The sequence below is a fragment of the Zalophus californianus genome, chromosome 2, assembly GCF_009762305.2.
Source record: "Zalophus californianus isolate mZalCal1 chromosome 2, mZalCal1.pri.v2, whole genome shotgun sequence".
Classification (NCBI taxonomy): domain Eukaryota; kingdom Metazoa; phylum Chordata; class Mammalia; order Carnivora; family Otariidae; genus Zalophus; species Zalophus californianus.
The window spans coordinates 177938787-177962570 of NC_045596.1; the positions used below are offsets into that span (position 1 = coordinate 177938787).

General features: G+C 40.0%; 1 protein-coding gene across 2 annotated transcripts in view; it reads right to left on the reverse strand.

The window, feature by feature from the left end:
- Nucleotides 1–23784, reverse strand: part of DLC1 (DLC1 Rho GTPase activating protein) — a 419617-nt gene that overhangs the window by 60485 nt on the left and 335348 nt on the right. The window lies entirely within an intron of this gene.

Below are 23784 nucleotides of genomic sequence, written 5' to 3' on the forward strand. Positions count from 1 at the left end.
TGGAGTCCTAGGATCAAGTCCTGCATTGGGCTCCCTGCTCAGCGGGGAGTCTGCTTCTCCCTCTGACCTTCCCCCCTCTCCTGCTCTCTCTCTCTCTCTCATTCTCTCAAATAAAATCTTTAAAAAAATAGAATAAACATATGGTGATGGGTATTAAAGAGGGCACACGTTCTGCATGGAGCTCTGGGTGTTATATGCAAACAATGAATCATGGAACACTACATCAAAAACTAATGATGTAATGTATGGTGATTAACATAACATAATAAAAAAATTAAAAAAAGAATAAACATATGGCAAAATGCTTAAACCAATTAGTAATCAAAATGCAAACTGAAATCATAATTAACTACCATTTTACATGTACTACATTTACAGTTAAAGAGTCTGGCAATGCCAATTGTTGCCAAGGATGTGAAATGATGAGAACCTATATATGTTGCTGGTGGAAGTGTATATTGATACAACTGCTTAAAAAATAATTTTACACTTATTTTAAGAATGAACATTAACTATGCTATGATCCAGCAATTCAGCTCTGAGGTATGTACCCTAGAAAAACTCTTGCATATGTGCATCTAGACAACTCAAAAATGTTAGCAGTAACATTATGTCAGGAAAAATTGGAAATAATCCAAATGCCCATTAACCTGAGAATAGATCTCTTAAAATGGCATAGTCACACAGTGGAATATTACACAGTAGTGAAAAATGGACGTGTTATAGCTTTGTGCAACAACATGGATAAATCTTTGTGACAATGTTGAATGAGATATCAACATTGAAAATAAAATGCTTATGTGGTAAAAATATTCATAAAATGTGAAGGGAATGATAAATTCAACATTGACGGTTATGATTACCTCTGGGGCAAGGCAGGGAGACAAGCTGGGGAAGAACTCAGCTGGGTCGTTTTAACAGGAAAGGTAATATTTCAGTTTTTCAGCTAGATTTTGGGTGAATAACTGTTGTATTATTATGTTTTATAACTTACATTCACATATATTTTCTAGTTGGATTTAAGATTTTTAAAAAAGAAGTAACACTAAAGACATTTGATTACATTGATTAAAAAAGAATCAACTTTCGAGTCAGATCCAGATTTGAATCCTGAAACTGCCAGCTATTTGCGGCATGATCTTGGAAAAGTTACTTTATCTTCAAATCTTATTTTCCTCATCATCACATGGAAATAATAATACCTCACTGGGTAGTTGTGAGGATTGAAATTGATTATTTACAAGGGGCTTAATACATATTTATGCACTTAATAAATAGTAACTGAAACCTTAACTCAAAGTCTATTTTTGAGGGGTGTGTGTGTGTGTGTGTGTGTGTGTGTGTGTGTGTGTGTGTTTAATCTGTGTAGGCTCTTAAATATACTATAATATTTGTAGTTGAAATTGCATTACACTGCTATTTCACCTGTGTCTTAAAAGGACTCTTTTTTGTTTAATTATTGTGCTAGCTATTTTCTGTTATAGTGTTATTACTGAAAAGTTCCAGAACGAGGGAATCAGTGATACTGAAAAGAACCACCACTAACTTTTTAATATCTAAATTTGTAAGTTATTCAAAACAATTTTCTATACCTGTCTTATTGCCTTTATTTACATTAGTTTATATTGTCAAAGCTAAATAATATTAATAACAGTAATGACAATTTGTAAGGAAACATCTACTTTCCAACGTTTAAATTCATTCCTTTCCCATCACATCTAAGACACAGGCCTTCCATGTTTATTTCAGTTCTGTGCTTAGAAAAATAGTGTGTCATGTTGCTCATGCTACCAGAATGTTTAAAGTTGGGAAGATAAAATCCGAGATAGGTTTATGGAAAGATTTATAATAGTCCCCAGCACACAGAACCAGAGGGAAAAGCAAGCAGGTAATTTAATCTAGAAGTCACAGGGCATTCCTGGTTAGTTTTGACTTGACTCGGTCCTGATACAGCCCTGCTCCTAAACTATCCTTTGAAATCTGCATCAAATTTAGAAAGAATGAAGGAACACTGATTATTCTGGTACAAATTTTAAATCTTTCCGCAATGATCTACCTAATTTTAGGCAAAGTGATGGCAAGAGTTTCAATCAGCATCCTCCAAAAAAGTGTTAAATATGAATCAATCAGCTCACAATTTATATATTTTTTCCTTCATTTGCATGATAGAATAAATTGGCATGTCTGTGTCTAGGAGCTATACTTCCAGTCAAAAAAAATTTTTTTCCTCATGAGGTTATAACAGAAAATGAACACATCAGTTCTATCATTTGGACTCTTCCTCAGAACTGAGCTTCTAAACAATACTCTCAGTCTCCTGGGGGGAAGTGACAGATCTAAGCAAATACTTGGGCCTAAATAAATCTCCAGGGCAAAACTGAAGAATGGCAAATGTAGGACCAGTAGCTTACCTCAAGTAGTATGTGCGGATTTCCCATCCCTCTTTTCAAAATGAATTCAGCGCTACTCTGTACTAACAGTTTGTGATCCAAATTGTCTATCCCCGTAGCTTTTATTCCCTCTATCACCAGTCTCAAATGTTAAAATCAGAAAAGGAAGTTCTTTCCTGATCATTTTCAGATCTTGTGGCTTACTCTGATGAAGCTAAAGCTGGATATCCCACAATTATGGAGAGGCAGGAGTCCTTCCCTGAAAATGACATGCATGGAGTAGCAGGTCTATTGCAGCGAGATGAAGGTTGGAATAGTGCTCACCAGCATCTTCTGTGATTGAGAAAAGTGGGGTTTCAGGGATACAGCACATCCAGCTTCGGTTTCTAGGCCACTAATAGGCAGGACTTACAGGGAGAAACTTCAACAGCTAAATCTCGTGTGTGCATGGACGCGCATCCATGCACATGCATGTGATACACAAATGGGGTGTTTTCCTAAGGACCTAACCTTAAGTTTTCAGGCTCAATGCTCTCACTTCTCAACTCCTCCAGGCACTTTCTGGACAGCAAATACCCAGTGGTCAGTAGTCGCTGTTTAATATTTTTATGATACTGATCGGAAATCTCACCAGGAACAACACACAGAGGACACGGTCTCATTCCTGACAAAGCTTAACTTAAGCAGATTTTCAAAGTTTGCGTTTGTTTCCTAGTTCCAACCCCACCCCAGGATCAGGCTCTTTTTTCTAGCTTTTTGTTCCTATATGAAAACTATTCTTCTTTAATTTTCCCCAAATTCCAGAACAGTGCAAGTAAGATGCCCCATTATACTCTGGCCATTAATGATTTCCTCCTTTCCTACTCTGAGAACTCTCTCTGGAGCAGTCTTTTTCTTTCCCAGGGACAAACTGACTCAGGGTCTTCTCTTGCTCTCAGCTCTTTACTGAAGCATGCCCTGTTCATAGTCTGTCATCAAATCTTCCTATTTGCCCTCTCTTCGCCTACTCCTCACCTCATTCACACTGTCTGATCTGGGTCCTTCTTCTCGATTCTGTAGAAGCTGACCCGCTCCTTCGCCCTCCCCAGACAAGCAATGACAGCACTCATAGTTATCAAGTTCTCACTGATAGTTACTACTTTTTCTTCAATCCTTAGAAAGGGAAAGAGGTCCTATATACTCAGCTCACTTTACCATCAGTTGGAAGAACATATGTACATAGGAAGGGAAGACAGAGAAACAAAGTGAAATCCTGGCTGACTGGGGCAGCAATAAAACAGGGGGGGAAAAAGACCCTATTAACCGTCTCTAGGGCCAGCGGGCCTCTTGTCTGCACTTGGTTTGAGAAGGTTCACCCAAGTGAATTACTCTCAAAGTCCGAAACTGAGATTTCATTCTGCTGGTAACCACAACACTTGATTATAGAACTCTTCCAAAGGATGAAATAGGCATTTTTCAAGATCTGTCAGCTCTGGGCCAGTATTAAATCAGCCATTCGTCTCTGAAGGGTGTAGTATTGCCCATAAAACCAACAGCACCTGAATGTCATTTGTGGTCTGGGATGTATATGTGTGTGTGTGTGTGTGTGTGTGTGTGTGTGTGTGTGTGTGTGTGTGTGTGTGTGTGTGTGTGTGTATGTCATTTGTGGTCTGGGATGTGTGTGTGTGTGTGTGTGTGTGTGTGTGTGTGTGTGGTGTCTGTTAATACGCATCCCTCCCGATCCTCTCAGGTAGCTTAAGAGAAATGCATGGTTCAGATGGGACTATGTGTAGGGTTGGGGGAGGCTCCGTGATCTCTTTTATTAGATGCATGTATTTTTAACAACCTGTTTCTTTATTTTTTTAAATATTTTATTTATTTATTTGATAGAAAGCACAAGCAGGGCAAGCTGCAGGCAGAGGAAGAGGGAGAAGCAGCCCCCCCACAGAGCAGGGAGCCTGACACGGGGCTCCATCCCAGGATCTTGGGATCATGACCTGAGCCGAAGGCAGACGCTTAACTGACTGAGCCACCCAGGCACCCCAACCTGTTACTTTAATTAGAAAAAAAAAATTATGAGTGTTTTCTTTTAAAATTCATCTCGCCTTTAATGTAATAAAGGCGTCCTAACCAAGGAAAACTGACAGAGAGTAAGAATTGTAACGGCTTGCCCAACAGGCTCAATTATTCCCTTAAAGGTGTATTTTTTTTCTTCTAATTACATCAGGCAGTGATTGGGAGGATGGCAACCGATAATAAGGGTTTCATTGTCTCGCTTTTTTTTTTTCTTAGCCACCAATACTCAAATTCCTCTTATATTGTCCTTTGCAAGGATCTCTGGAGGAGCCGTGATGTGGACCCCTGATCATGTGGCTCGTGAGTACAGCACAGGGCTATAAAAGAAAGGAGCCTGGGATGGCTTTAATATCCTGTTAGACAGAAGCATGACAGATTAGTGGGGGACTCCTTCCTTCTCAGGAAACCAGGCCTCTGGCTACAGCTTTGTCTTTAGCTCAGTCTTAGATCTTTATAAACACTTTCCCCCTGAACTTTAAAGGACCCATGCTTTTTAGCAACAGTTTAATGTGCATGAAACAAAAACTGAGATAAAGGGTTCAAGCATAAAATCTCATTGAAGGGTCTGATTTCTCAAGATGCTTTCTACAAACTCAGGCTTGACGTATAGAAAAATAGTTCAACAGAGAACTTTTTCATTAAGGAAAACACCAGGTCTTAAAAATGCACGGACTTTATAGGTAATGTTGAATCTTAATTGTTTTAAAGAAATACAACCTGCTACACCCATTAGAAACACGTTGTAATCAGGGTCCTCAGTTGAGTAAGAGATGTCTTGAATAAGAGATGTCTAAAAATGGAGCAGGGCAGTTGGGAGGCAATAAGTAGGAATTATAGGGATTGAAACCATATGATGGAGAAATATCTGGGGAAGATGAACTATAGAAAAGGGAATGTGAATCTTTATAAAACATGGATAAAAATCTGTAGCAGATGTCTGAAGACAGTCCACTCAAAGAAGACTCACATACATAAAAAACACATGATATTTACTTGGGAAGACTTGGTATTCACATCCATCAGTTCTCCCTTAATTAATCCATCAATTTAGTGATATACCAATAAAAACAATAACAAGAATAATGATCAGTAATATGTATTGAGTGCTACCTATGTCATGCACTCTCTGTGTGTTTTCGTCTCCTAAATAGTTTAGTCCCCCAATAATCTTATGATTATTCATTTCCGCATTTAAGAATTTAAGTGACTTGCCTAAGGTCATACAGCCAGCAAACCAGAGAACAGAGATTCAAACCCGAGGATTCAAATGCTAGAGCTTAAGCATTATCTGTACTTTCAAATCAAGAGAACTGAATAGTGAGTCTAGAAATTGACACAAATACAGGAATTTAGATTTTATTAAATGTCGCATTGCCCATCATTGGATGACTATTCATTATTGGAGGGAGACATCTGGAAACAAAGTTGGACCACAGTCCACTCTTTATGCCAAAGTATTTTTTAAGTGTATCAAAAATTAAAACATGTAAAAGGAAAGAAAACCATCAGAAAGAAATGGGTGACTGAATGACAGATGTTGGGGGAATTTTATACTTAAATTTTATACTATTTATACACTTAAATTTTATACTATTTCCATTTGTTGTCTGTTAAAATTAATTATTTTAAAAGAAAAAGAAAATAACACAAGAGGGCTGCCTACTGTGTGCATGTGTGTCATGGATAAATGCCAGTGGCATTCAGATCTGTTCCTGAAGGAATAGCTCTCTGGGAGTTCTCTCTACCCCAGAAAAATGTGGCTGTTTGTGCCTATTTCTATGTGATATTATAGATGGTTCACTTTTTACAGTTTCTTATTAATTGAACAGTATGAACTTCCCCTCCAGGTTACTAAATAGAGCATCTGAGTTACTTGAGTGAGAGACTGTGTGCTAGAATCTGAGGCATCCTTTGTGGGGGGGAGGCTGATCTTTTAGAGAATTTAGTTCATTGCCTCCAAAAAGTGGCAATTATGCCGCCTTTTCTGCACTTCACGTATCCTGGTCCATAAGAAAGAGGTGTTCTGAAATGGCCCAGAAGACAGTAGTGGGTCATAGTTAACAACGGTTGACAAAACTGCGTCCTTTTCTTGACGAGTACAAATCAATCTTTTGGCTTCATTGCAAGTTTTTAAACAGAACACAATAATTCCGAGTTTATAAATATATATGCAAAAGAAATGCAATATATTTGATTAGTTTCAACAGTATCTTAAATAAGTGTTAAGTGAAGCATCTTTGTCTAGTGAAGTGACAGATTATGCACAGTAAATGAAGCACTGATTTTAATTTCCATGGATTATTGAGGCAACTATTAGAAATAAGTTGAATTATTCCCAGTCAAATATCCATTTTTAGAAATCTGACTGACTGTAAGCTTTAATATGAAATGAATGCTGCATTTTCATTATGTTTAAGAAATGGCCACACACAACCACCTGGGACTTTATCAATTTATCTGAAAATCTGCTGCCATTTCTGCCTTGGGGAATTAGCTGGTGAGAGGAATTCATTTTAAGCTTATGATTTAATAAAGCTTTGGGTAACTATTTTGACCCTTATACAGTTTTAGGCATATCCCCTCCCAGTATGTTGCTTCTGTACAGTTTTATCTCTCCTGAGAATTTCCCGTTCTCTGCTTTAAAAAGGTTTCAATTCATTCTTTATTACACAGTTACACATATTTAGTGTAGAAAAAAATAGATAATACAGGGGCACCTGGGTGGCTCAGTCGGTGAAGCATCTGCCTTCGGCTCAGGTCATGATCCCAGGGTCCTGGGATTGAGCCCCATGTCCAGCTCCCTGCTCAGCAGGGAGTCTGCTTCTCCCTCTCCCTCTGCCCCTCCCCCTGCTCGTGCTCTCTTCTCTCAAATAAATAAATTTAAAAATCTTAAAAAAATAAATAATACAGATGATCAAGGAAGAAAAAAAAAGATAAACCATTTCATCTCCCATCAAGAAATACATACTAATACTCTGATACGTACATAAGAGAACCCTATTATACCAATCACTGCTTTTCTACAAATTCAAAAAAATTTATACATATAATACATGCTCACATTTAAAAGGCCAAATATTACGGAATTGAGTGAATTCAAAAGTGAAACTCCCCCATCTATTGTGGTAGCTAGTCTGATCATGCAAATCATTTTCCATGCTACGACTATATTCTCTCTATATAGGTATGTATATGTTATATAAACACACATCCTTTTTTGTTGTCAAATTTCTTTGTCAGCTGTTTTACAACTTGCCTTTTTTTTTACAAAATATATAATATGCATGTCTTCATGTCAATATATGTATATATGTGTATATATATATGTACTTAATTTCTTTTAAAGTTTGTATAGAACTCTAATATATGGCTATGCCCTATTAACTAGCCCCCCATTGATGGACATCCATCATGTGTCCCATTTTTACTGCTACAACTCTGCCAGTGCATATCCTGGTACCAGGAGTTTGCACCATGAACAAATAACAAAACCCCCTCTTCCAAAAATCCAGCAGAAAGAAAAAGAGACCACATATGGTTGAACATCAGCATTTTTCATCTTAGAATCATAAATATGGTAATTATAACAAAAGTCCTAGTTTATAATTTTTTAAGTTTAAATTTTTAATCTACTTATAAGAAAAAGCACATTCACCAAAATCAGACATTTTCAATGCCTCGGGAAGTTCACTGATAAAACATTGAGATAAATGCTTTTAGTTAAATAAAACTTCAATGTTCTAATATTTGTTTTATAAGTTCCCATATATTTCAAATTATATTGTTTACTGTATTAATTTGTAATGTGAAGGCCTTCATCATGCTAAATATCTTGCTAATTTAGGATCACCCCCAAACTGAGAGCTCCTAATAAATACTTATTGATGAAAATGCACTAAAGATATCATTTGATAGTTCACCTGAGAAATGAAAGAATCCAAAGCTATAGGTCAGTAGCAACTTTATCTGAATATATTAACTATAAGCCAAAAGCCTATAAAATGGAATGAGAAATTCCTAACTAGCCTTTGTTTTATAAAATTAGAATATTTTTAAATAGATGAAATGGAAACTAGTCTGGTTTAAGTTTTCATTCCGATTCCTAATTTTTAAGATGTTTTTAAAAGTAATGTGTTCTCTGGATTTATTCTGAATAGGGCATCCCTCCTTTTCTGACTTTTACAATTTGAGAAAATATGATAATTTATTTTCTTGTTGCTTTGCTTATTAATCAGCAAGGAGAATCCACTCAGCAATCTAGCAATACTGGCTACAGTATTCAAGATAAATAATCTCTAAAATACAGTACTATTCTTTTCCACTGGGAAGTTAGTTTCAATTAATATATTATTATGCTCATTGCTAACCAGTAGTTCCAACCTTACCTTAAGCTGTGTCCTAAGGCAACTTCCTACCATCAACATGATGGCCAAAAGGCCATCCCAAAGGCTCTAAGTTATAGTCACACAAAGGATATTGAATACTTAGTTTTGTTTTGTTCTGAATTTCTTCCTGCTGTGCCAAATGCTCACAAGGTTACGAGGTTAGAGTGTGCTGGATGCACCAGATGCTTTTTATATATTAGCTCTAACTTTGCCTCACATTGTTCTGCCATGTGAGATGCCCTGAGGGAAACTCTTCTCTTCCTTCCCATCAAAGCCTAGAGAGAAACCCATCGGATATTTTCTCTCTCGGAAATTCTAACTCTTGAGTCATTGGTGGGCTGTGTATTCACATACTTCCCATCCTTTCCTTCCAGGGCTTAATCATAGTTGTTAGTTAGGAGGAGGAAAAGGGTGGATTCCTACATTTATAAACTCTCGAATGAAAGGTTATGGAAAGTCCAAATGTTCTTGTATCTGATCTGGCCAAAGGGAATGTTTGCAACTCAAAAGTTTCGTGAAAGGCTTGCTGAGAACATCCCTAGTTAGGAAGCAGCCAGCAGGTCAGAACTATTACAAGGCCTACTCAGGAGCAACCGAACGCCTCCGACCCTCTGAAATTGAAAACCTCCCTGAAATCAATGTGTATTTTAAGAGAATACACTAGGGAGAGAAAGCATAGCCACCTTCTAAGAATTGCTCTTGTGAGGGAATAATTTTTTTCAGGTATGAAGATCAGACTAAAAAGGCCAGGCTTAACTGCAGTGACTGGAATCTGATTCCTAGAAAGGAAGTATAAACAACTGTGTGAATGGCGTTCACACAGAACCTCCAGACTGATTTACAGGGAGCTCTTGGGAACTTGTCATGCATGTCACGTGGACCTTGCAGACTCAGAAGAGGCAGGATACTTCTCCACACCATCACTTACAAATCAAATCCAGTTACCCCAGGCAACTACCTTTCCCCCTTTTTGGTAGAGAAGGACAAGTATGTTTGCAATACTCTGAGACATTAAGAACTCAGAGACATTGAGAATCTTTGGTGGTAAAATTAAAAAACAACAACAATGTACATGCCATTTGAGGAGGTGGGGTTGGAAAAGAAGCAAAAGTGGGAAGTGACATTGAGCCTGGAAGAGTGGGGGAAGAGAAGAAAATTCACCACAGAGAAGAACGTGTTTTGGCAAGAGAGACCCTGCCACTAGTCAGTTCCAGAGCGGATGATAGGAATACGAAGAGCAATTAAAAAAAAAAAAAAAAAAAAAAGAAAAGAAAAAAAGAGGGGGCAGTGATTCAAGGTAATTTAGCATTTGAAAAATAACAAAGCATTGGTAATCACCACACAGCTATTTATTGGCTTCCAAATCATAGGCTAACTGAGCTTAATCTAGGTTGACTGAGTGAAGAAGGGTCAGAAGTCTGTCCCCTCACAAAAATAATAAATATATTACTGGGACAGTGACTTAAAGGAGAAATTCTTTTATTTTTTAAAAGATTTATTTATTTGAGAGGAAGAGAGAGCGCGAGCAGGAGGGAGAGGAATGAGAGAATCCTCAAGCAGACCCTCTGCTGAGCGCGGGAGTCCGACCTGTGGGGCTCCCTCCCAGGACCCTGAGATCATGACCTGGGGCAAAATCAAGAGTCAGACATTCAACCAACTGAGCCACCTGGGCACCCCTAAAAGGAGACATTCTTAACAAATGCTGCTCTGAGCTCTAGAATTTAAATGGGTAACAATGACTCTATTTAAATTCTACCTAAATGTAAATCCTTGGAGATTCTCTGGTATACTTTTCACACTCTGAGTGGGAACTTAGCTTTTGTAATATTTATTACATTTGGATCACAATTATATTGCCTTTCCTTTCCTACCAAATCAATTTACATTTTTCCTCTCGATTTTTACTTATCATATGTAATGCTTGATAACAAAAATAAATTTTTTAAAGAGAAAACATCACTTACCAGTTTAGTTTACTCACTAGTTTACAGTAGTTGAATTCTTTGAAACTAGATATCATGAGAATATTTCAGGGTTTGGAACTTGTGCATACAAACCAGCTGGGCTTTGTTTAAAAATTTAAAGCCTTCAAATATTTCACTGAAAGAAACCCAAGATATCTTTTTTTATAGGTGCCAAGAGGTCACATTTTTATTGGTTCATCTGTGTGTCATATAAAAAGTCCTTAGTATTTTTAACCATAGTAGGTCTCTAGGTTCCCCGCCTAATCACCTCATATCATCAAGAGGGGTTAATTTGAGTCTAACTTTTGTTAAGCACAGGATTTTTTATGGGAGCCACATTTAGTCAAACTGGTTCATCTTTCTATTAAAAGGCATCTAGTGGGGCGCCTGGGTGGCTCAGTCGTTAAGCGTCTGCCTTCGGCTCAGGTCATGATCCCAGGGTCCTGGGATCGAGCCCTGTGTCAGGCTCCCTGCTCAGCAGAAAGCCTGCCTCTCCCACTCCCCCTGCTTGTGTCCCCTCTCTTGCTGTTATCTCTCTCTCTGTGAAATAAATAAATAAATAAATAAATAAATAAATAAGATCTTTAAGAAAAAAAAAAAGCATGTAGTAAACAAAAGAAACAAGAAATGCACTTGCTCTTCATGGAATGACCAGGCTACATTTTAATTTAGAAACAGTTGTGTTGAAATAATTTGTGCATTTGGGGGAAAATTCACAGTTATTCAACTGTACCTTGCCCCTAACTCCTCTATTCTCACTGAAAGCCAAGGTGAAAGTTGTTGTCAGACAGGTGTTGAGGTTCTGGGACAGATAAAAGAGGGGGGTAATGCATCCCCAAATATCTGGTTATTCTTTCCCAGGTCAAATAGTACCTTAGGGGGTACCTGTCAAGCCTGATGATCCTTCCCATAGTGAAATCTGGAAGTTTCCACACTGATTATTTATTGCTAGTTACTGTTCACAACCAACCCACACACACACACACACACACACACACCTCTCTCTCCCCTTCTCTTTCCCTTTTTCTGTCTCTCTCATTTTTCTTGGACATCTCTGCATCATAGGACAGTTGTTTGCCTTCATTTTATCAAAGAGTAAAACAAATTGAGGGTGATCTAACATAGTTAACAGAAACGGGACTAGAATTTAGGACTCTGAGTTCCAGACCAGGCATAGGTGCCCTGTGTGGAGAGGTGCCATTTCTGGGAACCAGAGCTGTATTCGTATAAACCGCTGCAGAATCTAGCAAGGAAATTTATGTAATTAGCAAAGCAGGCAGAGATAGGATTTTTGGCTTCAGATTCAAATTCCACTTCATGATTCCAAGGTGGAGAGTGTTTTGTTATCTACCCACGTGGGACTGATTTCCCTCTCAGGCCTCTAAATCAAATACCAGTACTGTGGCAGAAGCCCAAGAAACTGTAAGAGGCAGCAAATTCTCATGTGTCCACTCCCCCAAATCTTGGGGTCACCGTTCCTAAGTGAAATTCAAACAGGGGAAACAAAGCTGGGTCCTTGATACTATCTGCCTTGTCAGGTAGTGGTGTTAGCCACCCCAGAGGCCCAGGACTGGGTCACTCGGAATGACTCCGGGGCACTGTCTTTATCAAGGACTTGGGAGACAGCCGCACATTCTTGCTTTGAGGTCTTTCTAGGGGTGGGAAAGGGACTGAGTTGGCTCTCTTTGCTCTGTGCCCCGACATGAAGCTTAAGAACGCCCTCCCTTGCTCCAGGCGCCATCTCCTTCAACATCCCTCCTTTTGTTTATTTATTGTGCAACCTATAGGTGTATCACCTCAATTAAAAACCCAGACAGGGGCTTTCCCCTCCTCACACCTCCATTCCCATCATCTAATAACTTTCCTTGGGTGAGCTGGCACAGGTCCTGTGGAACCGATCCCACGCATGTCCACTGTCTCTCTAGGTGGCATCCAGGACACCGCTGGTCTGCACCCGGAGCCCCTGGTGGCTTAGCTGATGCACGGTGCTTGGGATGTTCTCCCAACTGGTGTGTGAGCCTGAAGGGCAAAATGGCAAAGACAAAGCCAGGAGGGGTGGAGGGCAGGCGTGGAAACCTAGCAAGGGAAGGGGAGGGGAGGGCGGCAAGCACTGTAGCAGTGGGCTGTAAGCTGTAAACCTTTTGAGTCATAAAGAATGACTCCGATGAGTGGACCGAATGCTGTTTGACTCAGAGAGTATTCCAGTACCTGTCCCAGCCTGACTTACAACCTTGACATGTTTCTCACATCTGCACATGGTTTGCAGGGGGGCTGCCCTCCTGGATTTGGCGCCTAAGCGGTCCCACCTCCATTTCAGCTCACTCACAGGGGGAGGGCCTTGGAAATGTCTCCCTACTTTCTCCTTCTCCTCTCTCTTCTCCTTGGCATCTGTTAAACTTCCAGAAAGGTTTGGCTTTGAAACCACAAAAAGCTTAACGCGTGCTAGCTCCCTTTAAGAGAGAGGGCTTTTATCACAAAGGGGAGAGGAGCAGGTAATGAGTGTCAATGTCCTTTAATGTTTTGGGGGAAATAGTGTGTAGGAGAAGGTGGTGATCAGGATGGATGGGGGGTGTCGGCAGTGGGGGAGATGGGCCTATAAAAGATTATTCTGTATCTGACCTAAGCTAATCTAGTCTCTTTCTTCACTCAGAAGTCACCACCTAGGGGCACCTGGGTGGTCAGTCAGTTGAGCGTCTGCCTTCGGCTCAGGTCATGATCCCAGGGTCCTGGGATGGAGCCCCGCATGGGGCTCCCTGCTCAGCGGGGAGCCGGCTTCTCCCCCTCCTCCCCCTGCTCGTGCTCTCTCTTGCTATCTCTCTCTCTCTCTAACAAATAAAATTAAAAAAAAAAAAAAAGATACCACCTATGTGAACAGGGAGCAGCGCTGAAACCCAGTGAATATGCGTATTAACAACTCTGACACAAAAGCGGCAACAATAATAAAGCTAAAAAGCCCAGGAGCAGTTTCCAGCATTTCAATAGCGGGCACAAGTGGGGGTGATCTTTTAGCATAACCCCGTGGGCACTTTTTCAAAGAAAAACTCCTGCCCTGATCCAGATCCTAAATTATAACCCCACCTCCCCACCTCGTCCCCGGCATGAGATTGACTGGTTCACGTGCCTCTGCTACTTCTGGAAATGTATCACCTCCCTTACAGAGAACACTGCCTGGCCAGCATACCTCCTGAGATAGAGGACACATAGTGAACGACAGACACAGTGCTTCTCAACCCGTGGGATGTGGGCCCATTGCAGGAGCCTTGCACTTCTTGTAAAATGCTCGTAAGTCCGTATTTGCAGCATTTGTAAACTGAAGGCACCAACTAGTTCACTCAGATACCCACACTGTTATCCAAGCACAGGTCGATGCTTTTGTGATGAATAAAATGCAAATTCATTCCAAAGTGCACTAAATTCACAGCAGCTTTTTTTGTATCGCATTTCAGTCAACAGGGAATACAAGTACAGATACAATTCTGAGGGGAATTACAAAAGTTTTTCTTTTCCTTTAATACAGAATTGATCCCTGGAAGGCTGAGAACCACCTCTGAAGGGTGTCCGCCTAGATACGGAGACTCTCGGTAAAACAAAGACTGTAGTTGCTGTTACTGGAGCAGCTTTCCTACTTAATAGGAACATCATATGAAGGAGTTCAGGAAAAGATAAACAGGGGTATGGCCCTGGCAGAGGAACTGAAAACAATTTTGGAGACTGAAGAATATCACAGTAAAAGCAATTATTGTCTTGGTAACTAAATGGCGGTAGGCTATAGTTTTATTAAACAACTGGGTTTGGGGATTCATAGATACTTCTCAGATTGGCAGATCTCTCCCAAAGTCATCGTCTGCATTTGTGTATGAGGCTGATACCAGGTAGCCTCTTTAGATATGACTTTGAGCCTCCCTAAGCAAAATAACCAGATCTTATTATTATTACAGGCATACTCCCAACAGGCATACAAGGCCAGCTCAAGGATAAGCCAGGCAGCCCATGATTTTAGCCTCAACCCTAAGTTTGCGTTACCTAGCTAGTAGTCAGCTGGAGTCCATCCTCTCGTAATATTACCATACTTTAACATAAGTTAATATTGCAAAAAACCCCAAATAGGAATTCATACCTTCAGAGCACATTTCGCCTGCATTCAGTCAGTACTATATTGTTTGACTGGTGAATTGCATTCTTAGCTGATCAAAATTGGGGAAAGAAACATAATTCATTTAGTGTTTAGCACTGGATTTGAGAAAGTATCCAGGATCAAGAAATGATTTTGAAAATGGAAAGCTCCTTATTCTAGGGTTAGCAGACATTCAGGTGGAGGAGGAGTGGTTTCCCCAAATCTCATTTGAAGGATTAATTCAGCTAGATGCCTGTGGCAACACTAGGGAGGGCGGTGGTGGCCCTTGTGTGTGTGGAGTGTAGTGGGGAGGTCATGGGTAGGGGTGCACTGTGGTGGATGAAACAGGAGGAAGCAGGAGGAAAGGTGCTTACTACATCTAGAACAAGGTGACAAAAACTGTCCTGTCTGGGAAGGAGCTAGCAAGATCAAGATGGTACTCATGGTCCAATGTGGTGGTCCAATATTCATTCATCAAACCAGTTGGACTGGTTATTGGGCAATATGGCCCAATCTCTTCCCTTGGTTTCCGAGGATCTTCCTGTGACATCTCACCTCCTGATGTTCCTTTTGAAGCCTCCTGTGGCATTGACGTTAACCAGATCTTATCTATATGAAAATATTAACTGGAGATCATTGGTATGGGACACAGTGTAAGACTTAGTTTGGATCTCACCCCTCTGGAACTAGCAAGGTATAGTCAGAGTAGACATTCAAGCTTAAAAATCAGGAGAAAACTCTTTTCGCAATTATGTTTTAATTCAGGGACTTTTCCTTCCAGAGCTTTTGCAAATGTTCTACACAGAAACTGCTGATTTATGTTGATTGAAGTTGTTTGTTGGCTTGGATAATTCAGTGTAAGAACCTGCAAAACTCTATTAGTGAAAAGGGGGCTGTGATGGCTATAAAAAAATCAGCAGAGACTGTGAGTATGGATTTTCCACTTTCTGGTGGGTTTTGTGTATTTTGTGGGTACAAGTCCATGAACATGTAATAGCCCAGGAAATCAGTAAAGGGGAGCACTATCAGAATAGATAAGTTGTAGAATGGATACAGATTGGGCTCTGTGATTGGTTCTGTTGGTTTCTCTTTGTACTTGGGTTGCCAGATAAAATGCAGGATGCCTAGTGACATTTGAATTTCAGACAATAATTCAGCTAATAATTTTTTTTTTTTTTTAGTATAAGTATGTCCCCTGTGCTATTTGGGACACACTTATATTAAAAAAAAAAAACAACTCATTGTTTATCTGAAATCCAAATTTTACTGGGTGTTTCATATTTTAATTTGCTAGATCTCATTAAGTCTACTTGATACTGCGGTCTTAGTGGATTCTCAGTGTTAACTTAAAAAAAAGTAGATGAAAGAAAGATAAGTGGCTTAATTCAGAAAAGGAATAAATAGGTAAGGAATGTGAAGTGGTTTGGGCATGATGTACCGACAGGTGGCTGGTCCATGGACTGAGAAGCAGTATTTCTGTGTTTCTAGAGATACTCTAAACTTGTCACAAAGTGCTCCAGTCCCGAGCTCCTAGTTTCCACAGCCAGCTAGTGGTCTTTACTCGAATGTTCTATGGGCCCCTCTAACACAGTTCTGTTCACAGTCCATTGTGAGGGTGGAGACGTGGCCAGGAATTCTGTTGGCCATGGCTCCTTTGGAGAGGAAAATTTGGCCAGGACCCCTGAAACTTAAACAGCTGCTACTTCAGCTACATTTTCCTGAAGAGTAGAGCAGGGGCAGTGGACACTCTGATTACAACCTTAGCCTCCACACCTTTGTGTATTCCTCTGCTCTGGTACAATGAACTGACCACACATGAGTGGCAATGATTGTCTTTCCACTTGGTCATGTGGCCCTGACCAGAAGTAGGGTGAGTGGCCTCCTTGGAGCCACTTCTTTAACTCACATGGCTAGGTGAGTCCAGAAAGGCAAGCCAAGGAAAAAGTATTTAATCCAGGTCCACGGATATTACATCCCCTCGTGGTGCATCCTGATACTATATCACGGGTTGTGCCACTGAGTCAGGCCTCATTTCCTTAGAGGTGGGAAGGGGACCATGGGGTTGGGCAGGGGCTGTACCTCCGCACCTTAAAGCATATAGCCAAATAACATTTCCCCAACTAAACTCCCAACATTTCTTCTCAGTCTTTCCCTTAAGGACACGATATCACTTAAGTATACAGGCTTAGAACCCCGGCGTCTCTTCTTGACTGCCTACTCCTTACTGTTACTCTCTTTCCCTTCTGAAGCCCGGCACATTCTGCCTCTGCACGGCTTCTCCCGCTGCCCTTGCTGTTACCCTCATTCAACCCGTCACTACTTTCCGTCCGGACTACGGGCCATTGACAAGTCTTCTACCTGCTTTCTCTGCCCTTTAAGCCCTCTTACTTAAACTAATTACATAGGCCAACTTATTCAGACTGCTGATTAATTTTTCTCAAGCACACCTCTGATTATGTACTTGGCTATTTAAAAATCCTTCAAAGACTCCACATCTCATAGCAAGTCTGGCTGTGGGGAGAGGAAAGCAACAGACGCGGAGAACCAGGTGGGGGCTCACAGGTGAGTCCAGGGGCCACTGGGAATTTGCTGCCCTGTGGTCCTTGAGAGAATTCTTTATTTGTCGGAGCTGGCAAGGAAGCGGGTAGGCGTCCTGAGCCATCAACCCACTTCCATAGGATGAAAATGAAGAACAAGTTGGAGGAATTTTGTCCAGTTCATCTCCTTTCAAAGGAAACAAAACCCTAAAAACGGACTGAACTCTGAATGAACAATAAAAAGACTCCAAGTGAGCTGAACTACACAAGTAGAGGAAATGAACAAAGGACCTCTTCTAGTGGAAGGAATCTGTGTACATTGTAGGGTAAACACTTGGCTAGAGGATAATTTGGCAAATGGTTACAAAGGGAGTTAAGGGAGTAAAAGGTACAAAAGCCAACTGAGGTAGATTTTGCTAAGCCTCCCTTTGTCTTAACATTTCCTATGTTCTTAAGTCTAATTGGTCGAGACTTTTTCTGAAAAGTTGTAAGGGAATGTAATCTGTACATTAGGGATCTGGGGGCTCCTTAGTAAGCGATTCTGATCACACGGAATTATATATATTCTGTGTGTGACCTGGACCATAGCTCCCCTTGGATTTACCTGAAGTTCTTACACTCATTTTCCTGAGGATTATGGATTAAAACTGAATGGCTTCTCAGTGGGGAAAGTGGGGTATTTTATCTACTGGGTCTTGATGTTGTTATTTGTCACCTGATTGATGATGCCTGAAATCAAGACTCCAGCTCCTGAGGAGAGCACAGCTTTTCACGTGAGCCTCGCTATGTGAGAAGTCACCAGGGCAACTACGAGAATGAATTTCTCATGACAGCTACCATTGGATCAGTGACGTAACTCCAGGAGGAGCCCCCCAAACCATGTGTATTTGATCCACACAGTCCTGCCAATGGCATCACCTGCGTGGATTGTTTTAACCATAAAATCTCCAACTGGGCAGTCTAACTGACATTTGTTGTTTCATGAAATCATGACTTAAGACAAAAGCAAAAACTAAACCTCTTATTTTGGGCCACTCAATCAAAGAATTTGGTCTGTGACTGACAATACACAGTGAGGACCATTTCCTTAGTCTGTGTAGAATGTTATTTTGTTTTCTAAAAAAAATTAGCAAATCCACATTCTCTCTCCATTTTCTGTGCTCTAAGGAAAATGAAGCTTTTGAAAATGAGGATTATGCTAGAAGTTGTCTCAGAGGTCTCTCTATGTGACGTTTCTAAAAACACTGCCACACTGTACTCACCTTCCATGGCTTATTCCCTTATTGTTCTTATGAGTCCATGTCTAAGACCAAAAAAAAAAAAAAAAAAAAAAGTGTCTTTAAGGCTTTTCTTGAAAGGCTGTAAAGAAATTATTTGAGTATTAGAGGGTTTTCCAGAACTTTAATGTTTGGGCGAGCCAGTATTATTTCCTAGATGAACTTCTTCTCAGAGCTCTGGTCTGCATCTAAATCTTGTCCCAAATCCATTTCAGTTCATTGGAACATCAGGTGTCAGAAAGGAATATCTAACAGGGCATTTTAAGTCTCTTTTAGCTCCAGCAGCAACTTGATGCTATTTCTATTGTTCCTGTCATGAAAATAAATGAGATAAGCCCCAGAAATTGATTTTTATGCTTAAAATACATAGATTAATGGTCAGGATATTATTGCCAATCAGGAAAGGGAGTGGAAAGGAACAGTCACAGGAACCTCAAAAGAAAGGAAAAGACACAATATCTTTTGTCTTTTGTTCCGAGATGGAAATAAACTGTCTCCAGTCCTGATAAGCCTCCTTTTGATCTTCCTCTTGCAAAAAAGGAGAAATAAACAACTCGCTCTTTTGCATTTGCTTTTAAAATTCAATGTGAAGGCCACACCAAACTAATTATTGATGGGCATTATTTTGGTCAGTGAGCCACACCAGTGACCTTCTCGTTATTTTATCTATCTGCTTTCCTAAGGAGGCCCCAAAATCCCCCACAGCAGTCAGGAAATGGCCTCGATGATTAGAGTTCTGTTTTTCCTGATGGCGACCCTGTGGTTATGATCGTTGGATAGAAGAGTTTAATTTATTATGATAATGTTAAGGGGAGCACATACTCCTCTGTGCATTATAGTTAAAGGTCATGGGTATAGGAAATGAGATGTAGAGTTTTCTGTGAAGTTTATTATTAGTCCAGAAATAGTACATAGCCATATATCTTTATCTTCACCATGTTATGGGTCGGAAGGAAATGTGATGTGTGGTACTTGGAAATTTGGGGGCTTTACTACTAGATAGGTCAAGGTTAGGACCTAATTCAACACGACATTTTTAAGTTTTGATTTGTTTGTTTCTCATAGATAGATCAATTATATCCAGTGAGATGCTATTTTTAGAATGTTTACACTTTAATATTTAAGAACCAGAACTAGAAGGAAGCTGTGGAATGTAGTACTCCCCGCCCCCGCCTTCGGAGTTCAGATATAGAGAAATTGAAATTTAGGCTCTGTTGTTGAATTATCTATAAGAACTCGGGCAAGTTTCCTAATTCCCCAAATGCGAGTGCTTTTAGGAACTAGGAAATCTACCCTGGAGAGTTTGATTGCTTTTAGATTCAGAATACGTGTAAAAGATCTTGGACTATCAGCTGGCTTTTAGTGGAAACCTCAGGAGAGAACAGCTCTTACTAATAAAAACCACCACTGGTCAGGTGTCAGGGTACCTGGGTTTCTGTCCGCATGTGGGTGTGCTAGAGCTGGCTTTTTGGCTTTGGCTGAGTCTTAGCCTGTGCAATATCAATTGCTTTCTCTGAAAAATTAAAGAGGGGGTCTAAATCAGGACTTAAGGGGCGCCTGGTGGCTCAGCTGGTGAAGCGTCTGCCTTTGGCTCAGGTCATGACCTTGGATCCTGGGATCGAGCCCCGCATCTGGCTCCCTGCTCGGCAGGGAGTCTGCTTCTCCCTCTCCCTCTGCCTGCCACTCCCTTTGCTTGTGCTCTCTCTCTCTCTTTATCAAATATATAAATAAAATCTTTAAAAAAAGAAAATAAATAAATCAGGACTTAAAAAAAGAAAAAAAAACTATTGGTCTATTGCTTTTCATCAAATTCTCCAAAGGATTAAGAACATGAAAGAACATTTCATGAACTCTAAAATTCTGTGATTTATGAAATAAAGCTGATTTCACACTTATTTAGCATACAAATTTTAATTTTTGCTAATTGCTAGAGAAGGCTACTGATGTATACTAAAATTCATCAGGGCTAAAAGATATGAAGTTTACAATTCTATGTATTAATATTTGAAGACCCAGCAGTTCTTGTAGGGTGAGCCAAACACAGTAGAAAGTCTCATTTAAAACGTGGTCATAGCATCTGAGAAGAACAGTCATTAAACGCTCTTTCAAAGGAATTAGAAATGAATATGTCTCATGAACTGAGAGTAAGATGTAAACAGGCATGCATTATTCCAGAAGACCACTTTGAAAATATATTTCTATACACTACAGAAAGCATGAGTTGACACTGTTTTGCAGACATCTAGTGCCTGAGGGGTAGAGTCCATTAGGATGTCTGGTGAGAAAAATGAGAGAAGTGGTCTCAGTCATGGGGTTTTAACCTGGGGTTTTAGTCTAAGGATCTAACCTTTTACACACACTGCTCAAAAGCATGAAGGTCCACAAAAGACCACTTTGTGGTAGAGGGTTCCTACCACTCGGAAATTCTGTGACTGATGAAATAGAACTCAGTTCACACTTATTTATTAAGTATGTTAATTTCACTTTTTGTTCACTGGTTTTTAGAGCATGCGAGGGGTGGTCATCTCAGAAGCTGCTGAAGCAGGGGGAGAGAGTGAACTGCTAAGCTTATTAAAGATTCAGAAATCCTTCAATGGTGCAGGAGAAACAAGTGATTCCCCCCCCCCCTTCTAGTTACAACTGGGGATGCCAAAGACAAAGAAATAGAGCTGGTACTAAATTACCATCTCCTCCCAATAAAGTTGTCAAGGGTTTTTACAAAGGACTCAGGGAGACTTTCACGAATGATACGATTTATGCCATTTAGGCTGAACTGCCCAAATTTATTCTTCTTCTCAATTCATATGATTTTTAAAAATTGTGAATAGATGTGGAATCAGTAGGCACTGAAAGAGTTCACTGAGCTTCCATAGATGCTCCAATTCTTTTTTAAAACTTAGTTTATATGCAAGAAAAAGCAGGTTTCTCTGGAAGGTCTAACATATAACATCTAATTAAGACTTGCAAGGGGTATTGCTAAAGATTACACTGAGGCTCAAATCCCTTGGGGAAAGTCAGTGTTTCTAGTGTAGGTGATGCCTTATGTCAGGACCTGTTGGGGAGGGCAGGAAGGAAGACGCTTGGGCTTAAAGTATCCTACTGTTGTAGATAAAAGAATGCCTGTCCTTGGGAGCAGGCTTGCATCCATGTAGAGCAGAGCCTGGGATTAGTTTACCGGCTCAGAACTGAGTCTCTGAAGATAAGTAAGTCTACACGTGATCAACCCCATAAAAAAGTTGATCATAATAACACCAACCCAACAAGAACAATAATTATGCTTCATATGTATGGCGCCATTCTTTGGAGAAAAAATGTACTTTTTATAGACATCATTTGGGGGTGCTATTTTTATAACTAATTTATAGAGTCTGGGGAGTTAAAGAGGCAATTATGTATTTTAAGAGTTAAGTTCCTAGCCTTGTAAGGTGCTTGTGCAGATGTTTCAGTAACATACTTTCAACCTCACTAATAGAGACCCCTGACAGGGTGTGGCAGGCGGCTGCTCAAAGCAAAATCACTGCTGGGAAAATATCTGAATAAGAGAAACCAAAGGAAGGAAATCAACAATTACTTAGTACCTAGTATGTTCTGCCGGCCGGGTCTTAACACTTTGTTGCTCATTTATTCTTCACATTTAATCATTTCCTGTGAGATAAGTAGTAGTATTTCAGTAAGTGTTACTGTTACAGTAAGATTAAATGAGGCCACGCATATAAAGAATTTAGATTGGGCTTGGAAAACAGCAATCCCTCAATAAATGTCAGCTATTATTGTAATTCCCTTTTATAGATGATGCAATTTAGACTCTGTTTGTTTTAGAGACTTCCTAACTGACATAGTTAGCAAGTGACAAAGTAGGGATTTGAACTTGCCAGACATCAATTTGTCAGGAATATATACCATTTTGAGTGAACTTCTCATACAGATTGGTATGGTTGTTTGAGTATCAAAAAGTGGAAGTTCTATTCCTCAGTAGCTTAATTGATCTAACAAGAGTTTACTAAGTCCCGTATCAAAAAGAACACAGGAGTCAGCTCCCAGAATTGTCGCGAGGCTTCAAGATTCAATTTAATAAACTCCATTATACTCTCGAGTTCCTTGTCTCTTGTTAATGTCTCCTTCTTCTCCAACCTTCTCAAACTGATGTTGCTGTTTCTCTGATTTCAGACCCCCACTAAGTAACAAAAGAGGCATTAGTCTGTATAAAATATTTTCTTTTCCCCATATGTTTAATGGCAATTGATACTGCATTTCTTTCCAGCACATTTACGATGAGTGTTTTGAAGTGTCCTGAGCTTTGAGGAAACACATTTTTTAAAATCAACATATTTTTTTGGGCGCCTGGGTGGCTCAGTTGTTAAGCGTCTGCCTTCGGCTCAGGTCATGGTCCCAGGGTCCTGGGATCGAGCCCCACATCGGGCTCCCTGCTCAGTGGGGAGCCTGCTTCTCCCTCTCCCACTCCCCCTGCTTGTGTTTCCTCTCTCACTGTGTCTCTCTCTGTCAAATAAATAAATAAAATCTTGAAAAAAAAAATAAAACGGAACACTTAAAAAAAAAATAAAATCAACATATTTTTGAAAGGTGCTTTCTGGAATTGTCTTGAATATCTTGAAGTGAATAAATATTCGAGCGCCGTTGTTAAAGTTCCCCATCAGAAGTCTGGATTCTTGCAAACTGATGGAAGAAATCCTTCTGGCCACACTCTAAGCTTCTTCCCGGAGCTCACGTGGGGTGGAAATCTAACCTTTCCATGTATTCTCTTTTTTCAGACCAATCCGATATCTTAACTTTTGGTGCTTCTCAGGAAACCAAATAACATTTCCCTTTCTTTCTTTGTTCTGCCTCTTTTTTCAGCTACTGGATTAAGGATAAAGCTATTAAGTTTATTGACTTTAAAGTACCCATGAAACTAGGTTTGGACTAATTTGAGAATTAGAACGCATTTTTGGAGCTTACATTAATTGGGCTGGTCCATGTCTCTACCCAAATGTTAAGTCATAAATAAAGTCTACTTTTTCTAGCTTAAAGATTGCCAACTGATGTTTATATACTCGTCTTCAAC